This window comes from Bufo bufo, chromosome 8, assembly GCF_905171765.1.
Source record: "Bufo bufo chromosome 8, aBufBuf1.1, whole genome shotgun sequence".
In the NCBI taxonomy this organism is placed as follows: domain Eukaryota; kingdom Metazoa; phylum Chordata; class Amphibia; order Anura; family Bufonidae; genus Bufo; species Bufo bufo.
In genome coordinates this window covers 74,709,861-74,721,477 of record NC_053396.1, presented here as the reverse complement: position 1 = coordinate 74,721,477, position 11,617 = coordinate 74,709,861, and positions in this window count along the sequence as shown.

Below are 11,617 nucleotides of genomic sequence, written 5' to 3'. Positions count from 1 at the left end.
CATCACTATGGGAACGCCTCTGTGTTAGAATATACTGTCGGATCTGAGTTTTCACGAAGTGAAAATTCAGCTCTGAAAAAGCTTTTATGCAGACGGATCTGCGATCCGTCTGTGTGAAAGTAGCCTACGGCCACGGATCACGGATGCGGATGCCAATCTTGTGTGCATCCGTGTTTTTTCACGGACCCATTGACTTGAATCGTTATCCGTTGTCCGTCAAAAAATAGGACAGGTCATACACATTGCCAGGAAATACTTTGAAGCAATGTTGTAGATTTTAAAACATGTGATCTTTTGGGTATTAATGGTGCTAATTTTTATTTATTTTTTTCATTTCAGATATCTGGTGACTGGCAATTCTTTTTCGTCCTTACATTTTGAGTTTAGAATGGGGACCTCCACAATTGCTGTCGTGGTACGGGCTACATGTGCCACCATTTGGTTGAGACTGAAAGATTCGGTGCTGCCACATCCAACCAGGCAGCAGTGGCTTGATATAGCCCAGGGATTCCTAAAGAGGGCTCAATTTCCAAATTGTATTGGTGCCCTTGACGGAAAGCACATACGGGTAAAGAAGCCACCTAACTCAGGGTCCCAATTCTATAATTATAAACAGTTTTTCTCTGTAGTTTTGTTGGCCTTGGCTGACACAAACTACAGGTTCATAATTGTAGATATTAGGTCCTATGGAAGTACTGCAGATGCTCGCATCTTCAGGGCTTCCAGAATGGGTCGGTGGCTTCAGTCCAACCAACTGGACGTACCACAGCCAGCAAACCTTCCTGGCTCCTCTGGTCCACCTGCGCCTTATGTGGTTGTAGGGGACGAGGGTTTTGCCCACCTCATGCGTCCCTTTCCTAGGAGAGGTTTGAATGAACAGAGGCGCACTTTTAATTATCGTTTAAGTTAATTTAGGGGACTGGGTGGGATTAGGTATTTAGTTATGTTTTGGGCAGAGTTAGAGGTGAGGCCTAGTACTGAACAAATTTGCCACGCCACGCATACTATCCCTCTTCCTTCTTTTCAAAAGTTGGGAAGTATGGGGCTGTTGTTAATGAGTGCTTCCATACAATTACAGAGGTGCATTATTATTACTGGGGCATTATTGGGGCATTACTATTTCTAGGGGGCACATTGGGGGCATGATTAATACTGGGAGCCACATTACAATATAGCGACTTAACACCTTTTGTTAAGCCATGCCCCTACAACCACATCCCCTTTTGGGTGTAGCTTAACTTAACTCATATTTTTGTTGGGAAAGGTAGCAATCCTACTCCTACCTGACGCCCTGTGCTGCAGTGAAGCGATGCAAGGACAGCCACCCCTCCCAACGCCTGCCCTCCACACAGGCAGACTTTGTCGTCCGACCAGGTATGAAGACATCACTGCTTGCCACAGCCTGTAGATATATTATTAGGGATATATATATATATATATATATATATATGTGACAGAGTGTCTGGAGAAGTGTGGATTGGGTGTATGTTTGTCCCAGGTTCCTCACTTCATGCTTTTATTAAGAGCAACCAGCATATGAGAATGACAGAGATCCGTGCTGTTGTCTGTGTTAGGGTTTGTTGAAAAGCCACTTTCGGGGCCAGGTTTGCTGGAGTGGGGAGAGAAGGGTGGGCCCCCACTCCATCCAGACTGTCCGGGTCTTGGGCTGTCCGTATTAATTAGTCTTCAGGTGAGCTGGCCTTTTTTAAAGTCGGGAGTCCAGTCACACCTTGCTCTCAGCTAGGGAACAGGTCGCCTGCTTAGAGCCTGTGAGAGCACGTATAGAAGTATGTGCTTTAGGCAAATTGGGAAAAGGGATTAAAATATTCTACTCCCAACTATCAGAACCTTACTTAGAATCTCACACCTCACATATAAGAAAGTGGGAGAGAGATTTAAATATAAAAATTTCTCTGTCCCAATGGAAAAAAGCTTTCACGACTTCAATCCACAGTTCATCCTGTACTGAACACCATGAAGCATACTCTAAACTAATATATAGATGGTACTACACACCATTCAGACGATCCAAGATCTATGAGAATACATCCAGTATGTGCTGGAGAGGATGCAACCAGACAGGCACTCTCACCCACATATTCTGGGAATGCCCACCCATATATAACTTCTGGCAAGAAATCAACAACCTAATCCTAACTGTCATAGAAGTGAAACTCCCTTTCAGACCAGAAATATTTATTTTGAGATTAAATTTAGACTCTATCTCCCTCTCAAAAAACTGTACTCTGTCATATACTTACAGCTTCCCTCCAGAGCAGGCATCCTCAAACTGCGGCCCTCCAGCTGTTGCAAAACTACAACTCCCAGCATGTCCGAACAGCCTACAGGTATCAGCCTACAGCAGGGCATTATAGGAGTTATAGTTTTACAACAGCTGGAGGGCCGTAGTTTGAGGATGCCTGCTCCAGAGTATCACACAACACTGGAAATCCACACTCACGCCTCCCATTTCATGGATAATCAGGAAAGTAAATATTAACTGCAGATTCGAAGAAATGATAGCAAACCGTAATAACACATCGGCAAAATACTATAAAACTTGGGCGCCATGGAGGTCTACAGTCTAAGCCACTCTACTAGATCCATAAGATCAACCGAACTAAAACTCCAACTTTTATCAATATAGGTGGAACTATAACCCTGTTCTTTTCATTTTTTTATCTTTATATATATTTTCTTTTTTCGCTGTCCTACTGTATTTTCCTCTTTGGGAATTTTATCATCCCTCATTCATAACAAACCATATAGACCAGAATAAGGTATATTTGAGGAAACTGTTAAAAATCTTGATAATGCATCTTTACTATAATAATATTATCCAGTTGGCTGTTTGTCTCATGCTGTAAAGACAAACATATAGTTTCTCGAACCTGTAATGTTTAGCAGGTGGAACTGCATTTTATTGTCCTCTATTATCTTTTATTGATACTAAACCAATAAAAACTATTGAAACAGAAGTATGTGCTTGCTGTTTTGTTTGGTGCCCAGTATTAGGCCAGCACTGGGTCAGTGAGGTTATCTTTCTGAATAGTTAGAGCCACACAGGCAGATGATATTTGTTTGTTACATTTTATTTTATGTTCTGTACCCAAAAGGGACAATAAAACTGGCTGTTCTGACTGAAATATCTGTGTGCCTGCTAAACTGTGCCTGTCTACCCAGGAGACTACATCCCTGCTACTTAATCCCTTATACAAATATGTATACATATTGCTAGGGGTAGTTCTGCAGTGTGTGTGTGTATATACAGTACAGACTAAAAGTTTGGACACACCTCATTTAAAGAGTTTTCTTTATTTTCATGACTATGAAAATTGTAGATTCAGACTGAAGGCATCAAAACTATGAATTAACACATGTGGAATTATATACATAACAAACAAGTGTGAAACAACAGAAAATATGTCATATTCTAGGTTCTTCAAAGTAGCTACCTTTTGCTTTGATTACTGCTTTGCACACTCTTGGCATTCTCTTCATGAGCTTCAAGAGGTAGTCCCCTGAAATGGTTTTCACTTCACAGGTGTGCCCTGTCAGGTTTAATAAGTGGGATTTCTTACCTTATAAATGGGGTTGGGACCATCAGTTGCGTTGTGGATACACAGCTGATAGTCCTACTGAATAGACTGTTAGAATTTGTATTATGGCAAGAAAAAAGCAGCTAAGTAAAGAAAAACGAGTGGCCATCATTACTTTAAGAAATGAAGGTCAGTCAGTCAGCCGAAAAATTGGGAAAACTTTGAAAGTAAGGGCTATTTGACCATGAAGGAGAGTGATGGGGTGCTGCGCCAGATGACCTGGCCTCCACAGTCACCGGACCTGAACCCAATTGAGATTGTTTGGGGTGAGCTGGACCGCAGAGTGAAGGCAAAAGAGCCAAGTGCTAAGCATCTCTGGGAACTCCTTCAAGACTGTTGGAAGACCATTTCAGGGGACTACCTCTTGAAGCTCATCAAGAGAATGCCAAGAGTGTGTAAAGCAGTAATCAAAGCAAAAGGTGGCTACTTTGAAGAACCTAGAATATGACATATTTTCTGTTCTTTCACACTTGTTTCTTATGCATATAATTCCACATGTGTTAATTCATAGTTTTGATGCCTTCATAGTCATGAAAATAAAGAAAACTCTTTGAATGAGAAGGTGTGTCCAAACTTTTGGTCTGTACTGTATATATATACACAGTGGAGATTAGCTGTACAAATGGTAGGCAGTCGGCAGGATTGGATGCAACATAAGGGTTTTATTGGAAAAAACACAACTCAAATTTGTTCCAACAGGATGGCTTGGCTTCAGCCCATCAAAGTTCAGTCAGATAAAGCACTTATCTTTTAAACAGGCAAAAATACAGGAGTCACCTTTGTGCAGAATCTTGTCTTTTCCCTTCTCAGGAACACTGTGGAGAGGAATGCTCCTAAGTCCTCTGCAGACCAACACCAAACACACACTGACAGTGTGTCTTTTAAATTATTATAAGCATCCAAAGGGTGAGGTTATTGATGGTAAGTATGTGTCACTGAGGCTGCTGCTCTCAGTGATGTAAACCCCAGAGGTAAATGGCAACCAGTGATGTTAGATTGCTGTGTTTGTGGTAGCTGGAATTTGGGTCTGGGATTTAGGAGTGACTGAAGAGTTTGGGTGGGAAGGTCACTCCCATACTCCATCTCCTGTGTTACCACCTCACCCAGTTGGAAGCTAATTTAAAAGACACACTGTCAGTGTGTGTTTGGTGTTGGTCTGCAGAGGACTTAGGAGCATTCCCCTCCACAGACAAGGGAAAAGACAAGATTCTGCACAAAGGTGACTCCTGTATTTTTGCCTGTTTAAAAATTGAACTGTTATATGACACATGAGGGCTGAAGATAAGTGCTTTATGTGACTTTGATGGGCTGAAGCCAAGCCATCCTGTTGGAACAAACTTGAGTTGTGTTTTTTTCCAATAAAACCCTTATGTTTCATCCAATCCTACCGACTGCCTACCATTTGTACAGCTAATCTCCACATATGGTGTCGGATGCAGGCAAGTGGTTGCTAAGGGTAACGGCTGCATAATTTTATTTTTTTACTCTGTAACCTGCTTATGTCCTGGATAAAAGCTGCTACATTGTTGCCCAGTGAGACTCCTGCCATGGAGGAGCTGGTTAAGCAGTTGGTGCAGGTCAGTGCTGCCCAGCAGGAAACCAACCGTCTGTTGCTGGAACAGATCACAGTCTTGAGAGAGAGTGTGTCAGCTCAACCAAGGAATATAGAGGAGTTAGCTGGGACTGTAAATGAAAAAAAGCAGTGCACCGCGCCTTGCAAAAAATGACCCCAGATGACGACATAGAGGCCTATCTGGCGGTGTTTGAAAGGATTGTGGAAAGGGAGAAACTCCCTGTGTCTGAATGGACTGAGGTTCTGGTGCCTTATTTGACTGGGGAGCCAAAAAAAGCATATTTTGATTTAACGGCAGAACAGGCCAAAGACTATGATATCCTTAAAGCAGAAATCATGGCCCGGCTGGGAGTCACCTTATCTGTGCGTGCTCGAAGAGTCCATGAATGGCGGTTTGAAGATAAAAAACCGCCCCGCTCTCAAATGTTTGATTTGTTACACCTTGTGCGCAAGTGGCTACAACCCGAGACACTGAGTACAGCAGACATTGTCGAACGAATCGTGCACGACCGCTATGTGAGTGGACTTCCTTGGGACATTCACCGCTGGGTTGCTCAAGGAGACCCCAAAACCCTGGATCAATTGGTTTCACTTGTGGAGCGGTTTACGACTACCGAGACCTGTCTGAGGCCTGAAGGTAAACCACAGCAGTTTGTGGGATCCTCTGGTGGTCGTCGACAGATAGCAACCTCCACAGCCATTTCTACCTCTGAGCAGGAGGACCGAGCCAACAGACAAAGCCTGGGTGACTCACCCCGGGGAAAGAGGTTTTTCATTCCAAGAAAGGTACCCTCCCGTTATGAAGCCCCACTCGAAGGCCGACCTGAGGTCCGTTGTTGGAAGTGTCAGCAACCGGGGCATATTGCAGCACACTGTTCCCAGGGAGAGGAGCCAATGGAGTGTGGTGCCAGCCGCCACCTCTCCATGTTTGCTCATCCTGTTTGCAGTGCTACACCCCTGCAGGAACCAGGTCCCCAGGAGCGTAAACTCCAGGTAAACGGGGTTAGTGTTGTGGCCCTTTTGGACTCGGGTAGTCTGGTCACCCTCTTGTGTGCTGCCGTACCCCATGACCTGGTCATCCCTGAAAGGCCGGTGGGGGTGGTTTGTATCCATGGGGACACTAAGCATTATCCGCTGGCCAAAGTGACTGTAGGGACTGGCTGTGGGACAGTGACCCATGAAGTGAGTGTGGTACCAGACTTATTACATCCATTGATTGTGGGACGTGATTTTCCGTTGTTCTGACTGTAATGATACGCCTGTTGCATGTTCACCTTATTTCTGCCCCTTTAGGGGAAGAAGCCCAAACAGATTCTGTAGGGGTGACCAATGAGATATCAGACAGTTTTCCCCTTGCAGTATTGGCTGGGGATGAGGGTGAGGAGTCTAACCCTGAGCAGAATGTACCGGACTTGGAAGAGTCACGTGAGAACTTCCGGACTGCTCAGTTACGAGACTCCACCCTGAAACATGCAAGGGAAAATGTAACTGTACTGAATGAGGTGCCTCAGGAGCCTAATGCTGATCAAAGGTTTCCTCATTTTGCTGTCAGTGATAATTTACTGTATCGTGTTACTAAGATGCGTGATGAAATTGTGGAGCAATTGGTGGTACCCATACCTTATAGAAGGATGGTCCTTGATATGGCCCACACCCATTTACTTGGGGGTCATCTGGGGACTGACAAAACAAAGGAAAGAATCCTGCAAAGGTTCTATTGGCCAGGTTGTTACCAAGAGGTTGAAAGGTTTTGTCGGTCCTGCCCAACCTGCCAAGTAACGGCTCCTGTGAGTCACTTTCGGAGCCCCTTGGTTCCCCTGCCAATAATTGAGATTCCATTTGACAGAATAGCTATGCATTTGGTGGGGCCGTTAGTTAAGTCTGCCCGAGGCCACCAGTATATTTTGGTAGTGCTGGAGTATGTCACCAGGTATCCTGAAGCCATTCCGTTGCGGAATACCTCCTCCAAGTGCATTGCTCGGGAGTTGGTTCATATATTTTCCAGAACTGGCCTACCAAAAGAAATACTGACTGACCAGGGTACACCTTTCATGTCCAAAGTTATGAAAGGGCTTTGCAACCTGCTGAAAATTAAGCAGCTAAGAACCTCTGTATATCATCCCCAAACAGATGGCCTTGTAGAGAGGTTCAATAAAACCTTAAAGTGGATGTTGAGAAGGGTGGTAGAAAAGGATGGGAGGGACTGGGATTGTCTGTTGCCATATCTCATGTTCTCCATCCGAGAGGTCCCCCAGTCCTCCACTGGCTTCTCTCCATTTGAGTTATTATATGGGAGACATCCCAGGGGATTGCTGGATATTGCCAAGGAGACTTGGGAGAGTGAGGCTACCCCTTACAGAAGTGTGATAGAACACGTGGCCCAAATGCAAGATCGCATCAGCAGTATTATGCCCATTGTGAGGGAACACATGCAGAAGGCCCAAGAGTCCCAGAGCAGGGGGTACAATAGAGCGGGGTAGAGGGGGTACACTATCCTATGCCCTGGGTGGATGAATTAATTGAAAGGTTGGGACCAGCTAGGTATATTACCACACTTGACCTCACCAAGGGGTACTGGCAGATTCTCCTATCAGAGGAGGCAAAGGAAAAGACTGCCTTCTCCACCCTAGACGGGCTCTTTCAATATGCCAGGATGCCCTTTGGGTTACAAGGGGCACCCGCCACTTTCCAGAGAGCGATGGACAGGGTCTTGGGGCCCCATATTGTGGTCTTTAGCACGGACTGGGAGTCCCATCTAGGTAAGGTACAGGCCGTACTGGATTCCCTCAGGAAAACTGGATTTACTGCTAACCCGGAGAAGTGCGCTATTGGGTTGGAGGAGGCTCGCGATCTGGGGTATATTGTAGGTAAGTTTTCTTCAGGGACCCTTTGGACCCGGGAAATAATAATTAATAATATGGTTCAATTAGCCAAAGGCTACTAGTTTCCTGTCTATGGTCATTTAAAACGTAACATTTATTGTTTTTGCTATTTAACCTCCTCAGGACCGCCGTACGCAGGATTGCGTCTTTGCGGCGGCCCTGCTCTTCTGGGTGGACGCGCTGGCGCGTCCTCTCGCGAGACGCGAGATTTCCTGTGAACGCGCGCACACAGGCGCGCGCGTTCACAGGAACGGAAGGTAAGAGAGTGGATCTCCAGCCTGCCAGCGGCGATCTTTCGCTGGCAGGCTGGAGATGTGTTTTTTTTAACCCCTAACAGGTATATTAGACGCTGTTTTGATAACCGCGTCTAATATACCTGCTACCTGGTCCTCTGGTGGTCCCCTTTGTTTGGATCGACCACCAGAGGACACAGGTAGCTCAGTAATATGTTGCACCAAGCACCACTACACTACACCCCCCCCCTGTCACTTATTAACCCCTTATTCACCCTTGATCACCCCTGATCACCCCATATAGACTCCCTGATCACCCCCCTGTCATTGATCACCCCCCTGTCATTGATCACCCCCCTGTAAAGCTCCATTCAGATGTCCGCATGATTTTTACGGATCCACTGATAGATGGATCGGATCCGCAAAACGCATACGGAAGTCTGAATGGAGCCTTACAGGAGCGTGATCAATGACTGTGGTGATCACCCCATATAGACTCCCTGATCACCCCTCCTGTCATTGATCACCCCCCCTGTCATTGATCACCCCCCCTGTCAGGCTGCATTCAGATGTCCGTATGATTTTTACGGATCCACGGATACATGGATCGGATCCGCAAAACACATACGGACATCTGAATGGAGCCTTACAGGGGGGTGATCAATGACAGGGGGTGATCACCCCATATAGACTCCCTGATCACCCCCCTGTCATTGATCACCCCCCTGTCATTGATCACCCCCCTGTAAGGCTCCATTCAGACATTTTTTTTGGCCCAAGTTAGCGGAAAGGGAGACTTTGTGAGAAAAAATAAATAAGTATCAATTTCTGCTAACTTGTGCCAAAAAAAAAAAAATTCTATGAACTCGCCATGCCCCTCATTGAATACCTTGGGGTGTCTTCTTTCCAAAATGGGGTCACATGTGGGGTATTTATACTGCCCTGGCATTCTAGGGGTCCTAAAGCGTGAGAAGAAGTCTGGGATCCAAATGTCTAAAAATGCCCTCATAAAATGAATGTGGGCCCCTTTGCGCATCTAGGCTGCAAAAAAGTGTCACACATCTGGTATCTCCGTACTCGGGAGAAGTTGGGGAATGTGTTTTGGGGTGTCATTTTACATATACCCATGCTGGGTGAGAGAAATATCTTGGCAAAAGACAACTTTTACCATTTTTTTATACAAAGTTGGCATTTGACCAAGATATTTATGTCACCCAGCATGGGTATATGTAAAATGACACCCCAAAACACATTCCCCAACTTCTCCTGAATACGGCGATACCACATGTGTGACACTTTTTTGCAGCCTAGGTGGGCAAAGGGGCCCACATTCCAAAGAGCACCTTTAGGATTTCACAGGTCATTTACCTACTTACCACACATTAGGGCCCCTGGAAAATGCCAGGGCAGTATAACTACCCCACAAGTGACCCCATTTTGGAAAGAAGACACCCCAAGGTATTCCGTGAGGGGCATGGCGAGTTTCTAGAATTTTATATTTTTTGTCACAAGTTAGCGGAAAATGATGATTTTTTTATTTTTATTTTTTTCCCTTACAAAGTCTCATATTCCACTAACTTGTGACAAAAAATAAAAACTTCCATGAACTCACTATGCCCATCACAAAATACCTTGGGGTGTCTTCTTTCCAAAATGGGGTCACTTGTGGGGTAGTTATACTGCCCTGGCATTCTAGGGGCCCAAATGTGTGGTAAGAAGTTTGAAATCAAAATGTGTAAAAAATGACCAGAGAAATCCGAAAGGTGCTCTTTAGAATATGGGCCCCTTTGCCCACCTAGGCTGCAAAAAAGTGTCACACATGTGGTATCTCCGTATTCAGGAGAAGTTGGGGAATGTGTTTTGGGGTGTCATTTTACATATACTCATGCTGGGTGAGAGAAATATCTTGGCAAAAGACAACTTTTCCCTTTTTTTATACAAAGTTGGCATTTGACCAAGATATTTATCTCACCCAGCATGGGTATATGTAAAAAGACACCCCAAAACACATTCCCCAACTTATCCTGAATACGGAGATACCACATGTGTGACACTTTTTTGCAGCCTAAGTGGGCAAAGGGGCCCACATTCCAAAGAGCACCTTTCGGATTTCACTGGCCATTTTTTACAGAATTTGATTTCAAACTCCTTACCACACATTTGGGCCCCTAGAATGCCAGGGCAGTATAACTACCCCACAAGTGACCCCATTTTGGAAAGAAGACACCCCAAGGTATTCCGTGAGGGGCATGGCGAGTTCCTAGAATTTTTTTATTTTTCCTAACACCCCCACAGCGGCACGACAGGAGGATACCCCACCTCCCCAGGGACAGGAAACAACGTGGAGATCTTTAAATACTCCCCTCCCCTTACCTGCTCCAGTTGTTTCCTGTCCCTCTGGGAGCAAGACGTGGAGTTTTCTTTCGCTGGTGGGATTTCTTCACCCATCAGCAGGATCGCTGGCAGATTGTTAGGGGAGCAGGTTCGCGGAACTGCGGTGCGGTTCTCCCTGTCTCCCAGGCACAAGTCCTCCGGTGGAGGCAGCCCCGGGCAGCGCTTCCTCGCTGGAATCGCGAGAAGGAAGCACAGGATCGCGGGTCACGTGAGCGGAGCTCACAGGCGCCGGAGTCTGACGTCACTTCCCTGCTCAATTTCAAAAAAGCGGCGGGAATCGGCGGCGTCTGGAACAGCATGTCGGCATCAGGAGAGGACGCGATGCGCAGACCCTCGGATCCTTCCAAGACCGGCAGCCCGGTAAGCTACCCTCCTCTGGAGGTAAATGATAGATGTCTATATTGCTGTGATTCACTGTGGGTTTAGGTTTCTGACCTCTGCACTGGATAAGGGACTATACCTCTCCCTTTCTACAGACTAGGCAGCCCCCCTTATTTTATTAAACAAGTTTTTTTGACTTATATCTAATATAGGTCAGGGAAGTTCAGAAGTCAGAGGCCCAGCGTGTCAAAAAATGTTCCATCTGTAAAAAGGCCTTACCGTCAGGATATAAAAAAGCCCTTTGTGCCAAGTGTTTGGAAAAGATTGTGGCAGAAGAGTCCCCATCCTTATTGGATAATATTAGGAATATTATTAAGGATGAAGTAACCAGCGCTGTGGATCAAAGGCTAGTCGCTACGTGCCAGAAGCCTTCTACTTCTATGACGGAGATACCGGCGACTTTAGAGTCGGAATACCAGGAAGAGGACTTTGATGAAGGGGAGCTCTCAGAGTCTGAACCCCTTTCCTCTGAAGATGAGTCCGGGAAACCTCTTTGTTCCATTGAGGAGACCGAAGTATTATTGAAGACCATTAGGGCAACTCTAAACCTAGAGG